The sequence below is a fragment of the Nanorana parkeri genome, unplaced genomic scaffold (assembly GCF_000935625.1).
Source record: "Nanorana parkeri isolate BGI_ZX_2015 unplaced genomic scaffold, ASM93562v1 scaffold188, whole genome shotgun sequence".
Lineage (NCBI taxonomy): Eukaryota > Metazoa > Chordata > Amphibia > Anura > Dicroglossidae > Nanorana > Nanorana parkeri.
The window spans coordinates 266,062-277,001 of record NW_017306456.1 but is presented as its reverse complement, the minus strand read 5'-3'; positions in this window follow the sequence as shown (position 1 = coordinate 277,001).

Here is a 10,940-nt window from a genome sequence, read left to right as displayed (position 1 = left end):
CAAGTTTCGGGGAGCAGATCTGAGACTTCACAGGGAAATGATTGCAGGCTGAGAAATTGGAGTCACTCTTCAGGGTAAATCTCAGACTCGAGCAAAGGATTTTACAAGTAGGTCCCGGCTATTACAATGCCTGTTTGATCCGGAGCACCTCTTTAATGGCTGGACATATGGCTGCTATGGGGCCTGGGGGTGGAAGGGGGCCCCCCATGAAGGTTTGCTGAAGTTGCTGTTGACCCTGTACCCCTTATGATATTTCCAATCAAGAAGGGTGGATATCCGTTATACACGAAGAGACTATGCAGACAGCTCTCCTGCTACCTGTCCTTGATTTAGTTTTTTTAGGGTTTGCCGTGGGGCCCTAATAAAATTTTACTATGGGGCCCCATGATCTGTAGTTTCGCCTTTGTGGACAGCAGATCTGTTCTGGGCAGGGAGAAGAGAAGATGCACAGGCTCCAGCTTCTCCTTGGATCCCCGCTGCCCTCCCCCACCTGTATGGGCAGTATATATATGTACAGATCACACCGGAGCGAACGTTGTATTCACTGGAAATAAAAATCGGAATCTTTATTGAAACGTAATCCTCCTGTCCCATCGCACCCCTGACCGGACAAAAACCCAAATCCAACTGGGTGGGTGCGGTGGTGACAACGGATGCCTCCGTGAAATGTAGGTAGATGAAAGTAGTCACTCGCACTCTATGATACAACACACATCTCCTCAGCAAGCTTTATTGAGGTGTAACACGTTCCGCGAATAAAGAAATGTCACATTGTTCATGAACGATGCCGGTTATTTTCCTGTGTTATATGTAACATACATCACATGTTCCTATGTTATAAATCTGTAATATGTAGCAGATCTTCAGTCAATAATACATTTGTACACATGACACCAGACTGGCTCAGCAACTACATCACTGTCCCTCCTTCTTCTTTCTTTCGGCACAAACCTTCAATGGATGAGGACACTGATTATGTGACGGTTATTTTTAGCCAATTGGAATATAAACTGGAAGTTGCGGTCACGCGTCCCATGATCCCTATCGCTGTGTCAAAGCTTTGTCAATGGAACCTTTTGAGAGACGCAGCAGTACAAGCACCGGAGTGTGATTCATAAACGAGTTGCCTGCAGCTGAGGGGGTGCATGGGCCAATCAAAGGAAGGGAGGTTGCTAACGGTAATCATTGCTGTGAGTCTGATTCCGGGGTGTTACATGCCAGTGATGAGCCCGGGCTCTTGTTACTGCACAGCGCAAGGACAGGTAGACATGTATCTGGCTGGCCTTAGGGCCCATTTTGGGGCAGTGCGTTGGAGGCTGAGCATGCATGTTACCTCCAGCATTGGAATGCGTTACATTAAGTGGGCCCATTGAGCTGCCAACACTTCAGAATGGACATGCAATGTTTTTCCTGATGCAGCACACAACGACGCATGATAGTGAATTGCTGTGTGTTATGATGCAATGCACCAAAATGGGCGTCAGAGCTGCATTGCCATTCGAAATGCGATACTGTGATGTGTCATTCAACCCTGTGATTAAAGCAGAACTCCGGGAATTTAAATACCGGCTACCCCTATACTGCAAGGGTTAAGTGCTCATTTTGTCTAGGGGGCTCAAATAAAGCAGTCTCTGACCATCTCCAGTAGCATGCCTGCAGTCTCTGACTGTCTCCTGTGGCATGCCTGCAGTCTCTGACCATCACCTGTGGCATGCCTGCAGTGTCTGACCATCTCCAGTAGCATGCCTGTAGTCTCTGACCATCACCTGTGGCATGCCTGCAGTGTCTGACCCTCTCCAGTAGCATGCCTGCAGTGTCTGACCCTCTCCAGTAGCATGTCTGCAGTCTCTGACCATCACCAGTAGCATGCCTGCAGTCTCTGACCCTCTCCTGTGGCATGCCTGCAGTCTCTGACCATCACCTGTGGCATGCCTGCAGTCTCTTTGATGATGCCTAGTTAGGGTTGCCACCTGTCCTGGATTCCCCTGGACAGTCCGGTTTTTGAGTCCTCTATTTGCTGTGTCCAGGTTTCAGGCCAAACCCAGACACAGCACGTACAGGACTCAAAACCGGGACTGTCCAGGTGAATCCAGGACAGGTGGCAATCCTATGCCCAGGGCCCCCACACTTGAGGTCCTAGGTCCCCCTGGGCTGCTACACCGGCCCCCGCAGGCTCTTCTTCCCTGGGCTCAAGCAGTCTAAGGATCTGTGATGTCATCATATTTTATATCTTTTGTGGGTCCATTGACTTGCATTAGACATGGGAACACCGAGGCACATTCCATAGCTGAGCTGGGGGTGGGAGGGGGCAGAGAGGTGAGTGCTGACTGCTGAACCGAGGATCAGGTGAGTGTATCACCTTTATCTGAGTCCCATAGACAAAACCAGCACTTAACCCTTCCAGCTCCACTACAAGGGTACGTTTTTCTTTAAGGGACCCCGTCAGGCACCAATAAATGTCCTCACCTCTCCTGTGGCCCGTGTCTCCTACCCCCCTCCCCCTCCATTGGAGCAGCAGTAGCATTGACCTACTGCATACGTGTTGTTGGCTAGTGGCTTCTTGTATTGTACTCATTGGATCAATAGGACAGCCAGGCACCCAGCATTTTCAAGAGGAGGCCAGCAATGGTGCCCCTGAAGAAGTCTGTTATGAGCATTTTCTGTATGAGTTCACGCCTCATCCTCCTAATAGCTGGCTTTCCATTGGCCGAAGCAAAAGCCCCCTCGGCTGGGCTTCAGGTGTTTAATTTAATGGTTCCAGCATCTAAGGGGTTACTGCTGCTCTCATATCAATTGTGAGGCTCCCAGGGTCAGGTGATCACCGCCTGGGCCTGCAGGTCTGAGCTATGGCTGCAATGTTCTCTGAAATGTTATATTTATTATTGTTACCTGCAGCTTAGATTCCTGAAACCCGTCACGTGTTTGTAATTCAAACTGCATTTTTAAATACAAAAGCCTGTGGTCACCGTGCAGGTCTGTCCTCGTGTTGTAGAGCGGATTGAAACGATGTAGATGTTGTTTTTTACATTCTTCTTTACAATCTGTTTGTGGACAGGCAGAATTGTTGGTGCTTTCCTCATACTTGTTTAAATGCTTTCCATTCCTTTTCTTCCTTTTTTTTGTTGTTTTCCTCTGATCATTTAAAAATGAAACTTGCTAAGAGAAATATCAGATGCGGCTGAAGTAGGTTTAAGGGGCTGTAGGGAGCACACATGTGGGAGCGTTGCTGTTTAATAGTAGTGATGTCTGGCAGCAAGATCAGGAAATGAGAAATCAGTCTATGACTGTCTCCTGCATTATGTCCCGAGTCTCCATCGACTCTTATAATATGCCCGCGGTCTGTGACCATCCCCTGTGGTTTTTGGCCATCTCCTGCGGCGTGCCTGCGGTCTCTGGCAATCCCCTGAGGCATGCCTGAGGTCTCTGGCCATCCCCTGCAACGTACCAATGGCCAGAGACCGCCGGGTCTCTGGCCATCCCCTCTGGCATGCTAGAGGTCTCTGTGGCGTGCCGGCGGTCTCTGGCCATCCCCTTCAACGTACCGGCGGTCTCTGGCCATCCCCTCTGGCATGCTAGAGGTCTCTGTGGCGTGCCGGCGGTCTCTGGCCATCCCCTGCAATGTGCCGGCGGTCTCTGGCCATCCCCTGCAATGTGCCTGCAGTCTCTGGTCATCCCCTGTGGCGTGCCGGCGGTCTCTGGCCATCCCCTGCAATGTGCCGGCGGTCTCTGGCCATCCCCTGCGGCATGCCTACAGTTTCTTTGATGCCCTTGGCCCCACACTTGATGTCCTCTGTCAGGTGAGTTGGCTACACTGCGGTGGATGTTGCAATAATGATCCCAAATGGCCTTTTCCTGTGTAAATTGGAAACTTGGAAATGTGTTGTTGTATCTAATGATCGGCTTCCTGATGGTGACAACGGTGGCCCATTCCTGGGCAATGTGTGTCAGCATCAGCACAGCCTCTTGTAGTCACCACCAGGCTGAAGGGTGTGACAACACAGGAGCACAGCTGGGAGACAGGGACAGAGTCTTCTCCTCCTATGCATGGCAGGATCAGCAGATATTTCTTTGATGAAATCTCCGTTTTCAAAAATGTAAAACAACTTTTGCAATGAAAATGACTGAGTTAAAATGTATCTGATATCTCTGTGATTTGGGTTTAGATCTACTACACTCCCTGATTGATGGATCGCGTACTTGTATAACTGCAGATTGTGTTCTTTGTAATCCTTCTTTTATTTCCACCCACATAAGCTTGGAAGCGCCATGGACCGGACAAGTCTACCAGTACCTGCCAGCTCTCCAGGTACGGCATTGAACTTCTATGTAACGATAAAGAATCAATTGGGCTCGGGTGATCTTTCAAAAGTGTTATTGTTGTTCTCTGACCCCCTTAATGCTGGAACGAAAGGGAAGCATTCCATGGGCTTCCTAATCATGAGATCATTGTGCTATCACAATGATTGAGAGCCCATTCTTCTGCCTCCCCGTCTTCTGCAATAATAGCATGGTATCGATGTTAGAGGCACACTATCAAGTGCAAAGCAGCGGCACATATGTGGCAGCATGGAACATGACCCATCTCTATGCTGCCACACATATGCATATGGCTGCCGGGAAGAGATTTATAGAGGACCTCAAAATAATGATGGCTACATACCTCAACCATGAAATACACTATATTGCCTAAAGTATTGGGACACCCCTCCAAATCATTGGATTCAGGTGTTCTGTGAAATTCCCTTGCTACTAAATATTCCGCGGCCACCTGTTACTGGTAGTATAACAAAGTGGAAGCAACTGGGAACAAAAGCAACTCAGCCAGGAAGTGGTAGGCCACGTAAAATGACAGAGCGGGGTCAGCGCATGCTGAAGCGCTCATGCTGAAGTGCGCAGGAGGGATTATGGTGCGTGGTTGTTTTTCAGGGGTTGGTCTTGGCCCCTTAGTTCCAGTGAAGGGAACTCTTAAGGCATCAGCATACCAAGACCTTTCTGACAGTTTCATGCTCCCAACTTTGTGGGAGGAGTTTGGGGACGGCCCCTTCCTGTTCCAACATGACTGCGCACCAGTGCACAAAGCAAGGTCCATAAAGACATGGATGGGGGAGTTTGGGGGGGAGGAACTTGACTGGCCTGCACAGAGTTCTGACCTCAACCCCATAGAACACCTTTTGTGATGAATTAGAGCGGAGACTGCGAGCCCGGCCTCCTCCCCCAACATCAGTACCTGACCTCACAAATGGTCCAAGATTCCCATAGACACACTCCTAAACCTTGTGGACGCCTTCCCAGAAGAGGCGGAGCTCTTATAGCGGCAAAGGGCGGAGCCAACTCAATATTGAACCCTACTAAGACTGGGATGTCATTAAAGTTCATGTGCGTGTACAGGCCGGCGTCCCAATCCTTTTGGTAATATAGTGTATATATCTGATGTAAGGTCCACTGTGAGTTAAGTAATAGATTTTTACAAGGCAACTGTTTTGTATAATCTTGTCATCTCCATTCTGCAGTGAAGCCCCAGGTGGCCGTGCCTCCATTACCGGTTCAATCAGACTTTGTGGACGTTGATTTAACCTCCCCTCGGCCCCCATCCAGGGTGGTGGAGCTGGTTCCGCCTGCAGTGGCTGGAGATCTAGTTCTGCCTCCTCAGAGCTTTCACCCCTCTGCACGCCATGATGGTGCTACAGCTGTCAAGCCTTCAGCGGATGCCAAGGTGGGCTCAAATCTTGCGCTTCCCAAACCACAGAAACTCTCTGCACCCGTCAGAAGATGCCACAAACTGAATTCATCCAACCCACCAGTGGCACCTTCAGCTTTACCTCTGAGCACCTCCACATCTGCAGCGCCATCTCGGCCCACAGTAGATCCATCAAGGGGTCAAGGACAAGATCAGATGAACGCTCTTCAGGGTAAGTTGGCCCTAAACAAAATGTAATGTCTGGGTTTCATGTGTTCCATTGAACTATAAAACTTAAAAGGAACCAATCACAGATGCACGCCAGTGATTGAAGCAGTGCTGTTGTTGACCGATGTTGTGGATCCATAGGCAAAACTTTTTTTTTTTTGATAGACTGGGAAAGGGGTACACCTTCTGTTTGTGTTTTGCTGTGTACCCATTGGGGAGATCACTGCTGCCCCCATTCGGAGAAGAGACCACTGTCTCAGAGAAAGGGAGGGGACATCAAACATGTTATAGTTGTCTTGGGGGGCCACTGTCTAAGGCTGGCCATACTCTTGAGTTTTTTTTCTCTTTCAGCCCAATGGGGAGCCCTCCCTGCAGGACTGTTGCAGTTTGGCAACATGGGTGTGCCACTGTCGGAATACATGGACGGTGAATGCAGCTAATTGACTGCACTCACTGTTCGGGTGTTCTGACCAATAGCAATTAAGAGGGTGGTGAGGGAAGGGTTCTCCAAAGACTGAATGTGGCTGGGTTTGGGGGTGTCCCATACCACATAGAAAATTTTGGGACGGATATAGCTGCATATATGGTCAGGGTCGGATTTACTCTCTGCTGCCCCGAGGCCGGGTTCCTCAATGCTACTCCCCTTAATGGAGAATGGCTACCAGATATCGGGGGTGCAGGGTTGGTTTTTAATTTTTTAAAAATTTTCATTAATTTTTTTTACTTTTTAAAATATGTATTTATCTTATTTTTATAATTTTTTTTTTCTTTTTTTATAACTTTTTTTCTTTTAATTTTTAGTTCTTATTTTTAACTTTTTTTTGTTGATTAATATTTATTTTATTATTTTTATCAATTTTTTCCCCCACTTTATTGCTATTACACAGGAGCTAACAAGCCCCTGTGTGGTAGCATTTGGAGTTGACCGGTTCTCTTTTATTGAACCTGTCACTTCCAATACAGGAGTTTGAGCACAGTACTGTGCTGGCTCTCCTGTGACAGCTGAGAGGGGAAGGCTGCGAGTGCAGCTCTCCCGTCTCAGTGTTCACACGGAGCAGAGAATGGACATTCTCCGCTCTGCTCCCCACTCTCCATCCTGAAGAGAGGATCTCTATCTCCGGAGAGTGGTGGTCGGCGGGAAGAGGAGGTAACCGGCAGGGGCGACGCCAGACCTGCAGACTGCATACAAGTGATCTCGGCGACATCACGTAAGATCACTTGTACAGAACGAGTGGCCTTTTCCCTGCTCAACATTTAGACTTCGGACAAGGGGGACCAAAGGAGGAAAAAAACTACCCGCCCGGGACTGCATGTCCCGGGTGTCGGGCGATAGAAATTCCACACCCCTGCTGCCCCTCTACTCCCTGCTGCCCCGAGGCCAGGCCTTGGTGGCCTTGTGGGAAATCAGGCCCTGTATATGGTCCCTCTGGTGGTTATGACATTCTCCATGTTTCCTTGGTGCAGGACCCTTTAACTGCTATTAGTTTTGAAGTGAAGTTCTGTGACCGATCAGGTTGGGTACGGTTCTATCATATCAGATGCACCTCAAATTCGTTTATCTATAGACGCACACGGATGGATTTTACCCAAATCATTTCCATCGCTGGCTGATTTTAAAGTCTTTACAGAACAGTAAAAAAAAAAAAAAACACAGACTGATGCTCCTTAAAAACCAAAACGGAACTTTCAATTTCACCGGCTGTTTTTTTCTCTCCGAAGAATTCAAAGTCTTTTGTGTAGGAACGTTATCGATCTCCTCCTTAGACAGAAGAGGCTCATTAAACAACGGCGCGCGACGCTCCGCGGCTCGAATTGTTCGCCGACCTCCTCCATTTTCTGTGCAGACAACGCTGATTAGGTAGCTGAAACCTTGGACGAGGTTGGAACGGCCGTCATGAGTGATTCTCCTATTGTCTTTCCATCAGAAAAGGGCCATTAGAAGGTTTTATTGTAATCAATATCTGTACCAACGCGGCTTTAGAACGTTGGACGCGTCGTCTATTCCTAGTCTGCTTTCTCTTCAGATAATCGCTTTTACTGAGTGCTGATTTTTGCTGTGTTTTTACCTTAATTTTAACCCCAAATGAACTTTCAGCTTGAGGGCACCATTTACATCCTTACATGTGTGTTAATGCAACTTGTGTCTACTGCCCATTACATGTGTTGCTGTGTCATTTTCTTTTCGGGCAACGCACAAACATTGCAGCACATCGCAATGCACCGTAGTTATTTAAAATTGGAAATGCGCTGTGTTTATAAATTAATCCTTTAAAATAAAAAATGACTGTGTATCAAGACAATGAATATGCAACTGATAACTGAGCATAAACTATTATCTGTTTTTGGGTAGAAGAACCCTTGAAATCAGGGGCGTAACTAGAAATCACAGGGCCCCATAGCAAAATCTTGTATGGGGCCCTGTGATTTCTAGATAACCCTGTGATTTCCACCTGATAACCCAAACAGCCCACCTGAGGGTGACCCTGCGGAGCCCACCATTGACTCTCTATAGTGAGCTCTGCAGGGTCTCAGGTGTGCGGTCAAGCCCTCTTACCTATCTGGCCGATCCTCTGTCAGCCTCCTTCTCCTCCACGATCGCTTGCGGGCCCCGCCTCCTCTGTCCCTGGGCCCCACCTCCTCGATTGCCGGGCCCGCCTCCCCGTCGCTAAGACCTTCCTCCTCGATCGCTGGACCCCGCCTCCTCCATCGCTGCTGACGACGGGCCCAGCCACCTACCCCGAAGCTGCTGGTTGTCATCGACTCAGCAGCTGTGAGGAGGGACGCGCCGCTGCACATGTGAATGGCTGCGTGTTTCTCCTCACAGCCGCCAGTGACAGCCGGCAGCCTGAAATGCCATAGCGACCCAGGCGGCCCGCACGGCATCAGGGGGATGTCCTGGTCGGGGGCCCCCTGTGCCCCTGGGGCCCCATAGCGGCCGCCTGGGTCGCTATGGTGATTGTTACACCACTGCTTGAAATAACTTGCAGGTCTCAGGCAACCATTGGTAATTACTATATCTACAGCTCACAGTAGATTAGCATGAGCAGTAAAAGTTCCCCTTGCATTGGTGGTCGGTGGGGAAGAATTACTCATTACGTTGGTGGTCGGCGAGGAAGAATGCCCCATTACGATGTTGGTTGGTGGGGAAGAATGACCCCTCGTGTTGGTTGGCGGGGAAGGATGACCCCTCGTGTTGGTTGGCGGGGAAGGATGACCCCTCGCATTGGTGGTTGGTGGGGAAGGATGACCCCTTGCATTGGTGGTTGGCGGGGAAGAATGTTCTACTTTCAGATAACCACGGACTCCTTTTTTTTTTAACTATCTGAAAGACAGAAGTTGCTCAGTGTTCATGGTACCCCTAACAATCTTGGGAGGAACCGTGGTGAAGTAAGTTTGCTCTGCAGACTCAGAACTTTCTATTTACTTCTACTTTCCAGGTGTAAAATCATTTGCCCGTCCACCCGATACAGCCACGGCAAGCAGCGTTGTGTCCCGTCCAGCTGACCCAGACGTTAGGTATGTACATTGTGAGTCATATAATTAGTTACATTTGGTTTCTCTTATATTCAGTTCAATGTCTAGACTCCCTCCCCTGTCCCCCAACCCTTCCCCGTTGTACTAGGAATCTGAATAAAAGGGAACATGACCCAAGAGAAATGTATTGGCACCATCGCTGACCTCTCCTGAAAATGCTAGTTGTCTCATTCCGACCTTTTGAGCTTCCATACTCAGGGTCACTGACCCAAAACAATCATGCACATATGGACTTATCTCTGACTTTGCTGGTCTGCGTACACGTGCTGGGTCAATGTTTCAGTTTTAAAGCTGATTGGGTCACCATAATGGCCAATAAAGTAGACTTTGCAGAAGAAGATTGGCAATGGCAGCCTCCCAAAGAAATGGTTGCCCTTTCATTTGCTCCATGCTTGCTCTTTGCACTCTAGTGTGTTAGAATTGCGCGCTCTGGTTGTGACGACGCATTGTCATGCTTTCTCCGCTCCAGATTCGCCAATATCACAGAAGTTGCAGCAAAACAAGCGTTTTTGGACTTCAGTAGAAGCAAGTGGTGTTACAGTACGGCTCCGGCAAAGGAGATGACTATCCAGGACCTGAGACACTTCCAGACTTATCGGGTGAGTATCAGCCAGTCCGACCTTTTGTCTGGCGACTTTTCTCTTTTCTGCCAGCGAGTAAAATGTGGAAATTCCGGCTTAACCCAAAACTATCATTTTCTATGGTTGCTTTAAAGCCAAATCACATGTAGGGAGATATGTCCTAGACCCTACTCAAAATTCTGGTGCAGAAATCTCACATTTGGGGATCAGGGGAGTTATTTAAAGGAAAACTATTGATTTATGGTGGAATCAGCATATTGCTGAGAATGGCTGCCAGTTTCTCCATGCGGTTAAAGTTCACCCTTTTAGGCCCCATTCACACCACATCCATTGCTTTACCATCTGATTTTTTAAATGGATGGTAAGACGAGGGCAATGAAAAATGGGTGTGAATAGGACCAATCACACCGCTGCATTGGGTTGCATTGCCATCCATGGTGCTGAAAAAAGAAGAAAAAGCATGTGTAGCGCCCACTAGTATGTCGCTATCAAATTTAGGGTATATCTGGACTGTAATCAGTCTGGATGCTGTTTATTCTGAGTTCTGCCTTCTACAGGTGTCCCTGAGTTTGGTGGATTGATTGCTCCTCCTGTTGCTGGGTTGGGGACTCGGCATACAGTGAGGGAGGATCCATCCTCAGACTATGACTATGCACCTGACCCTAACCAATCCCTGAGTAGGATGACTCGGAGGTATTTATAGAGCGCCGACAATTTACACAGCACTTTACATAGTTGCACATTCACATCAGTCCCTACCCTCAAGGAGCTTACAATCTAAGGTCCCTATCTCACATACATACAAAGAGGGCCAACTTAGAGAGGAGCCAATTAACCTTCCAGCGTGTCTTTGTATGGCTCAGGGCAGGTGATAAAAGGTTTGGGGACACGGTGCAGAACTCTTTCCGTCATAGGGTCCC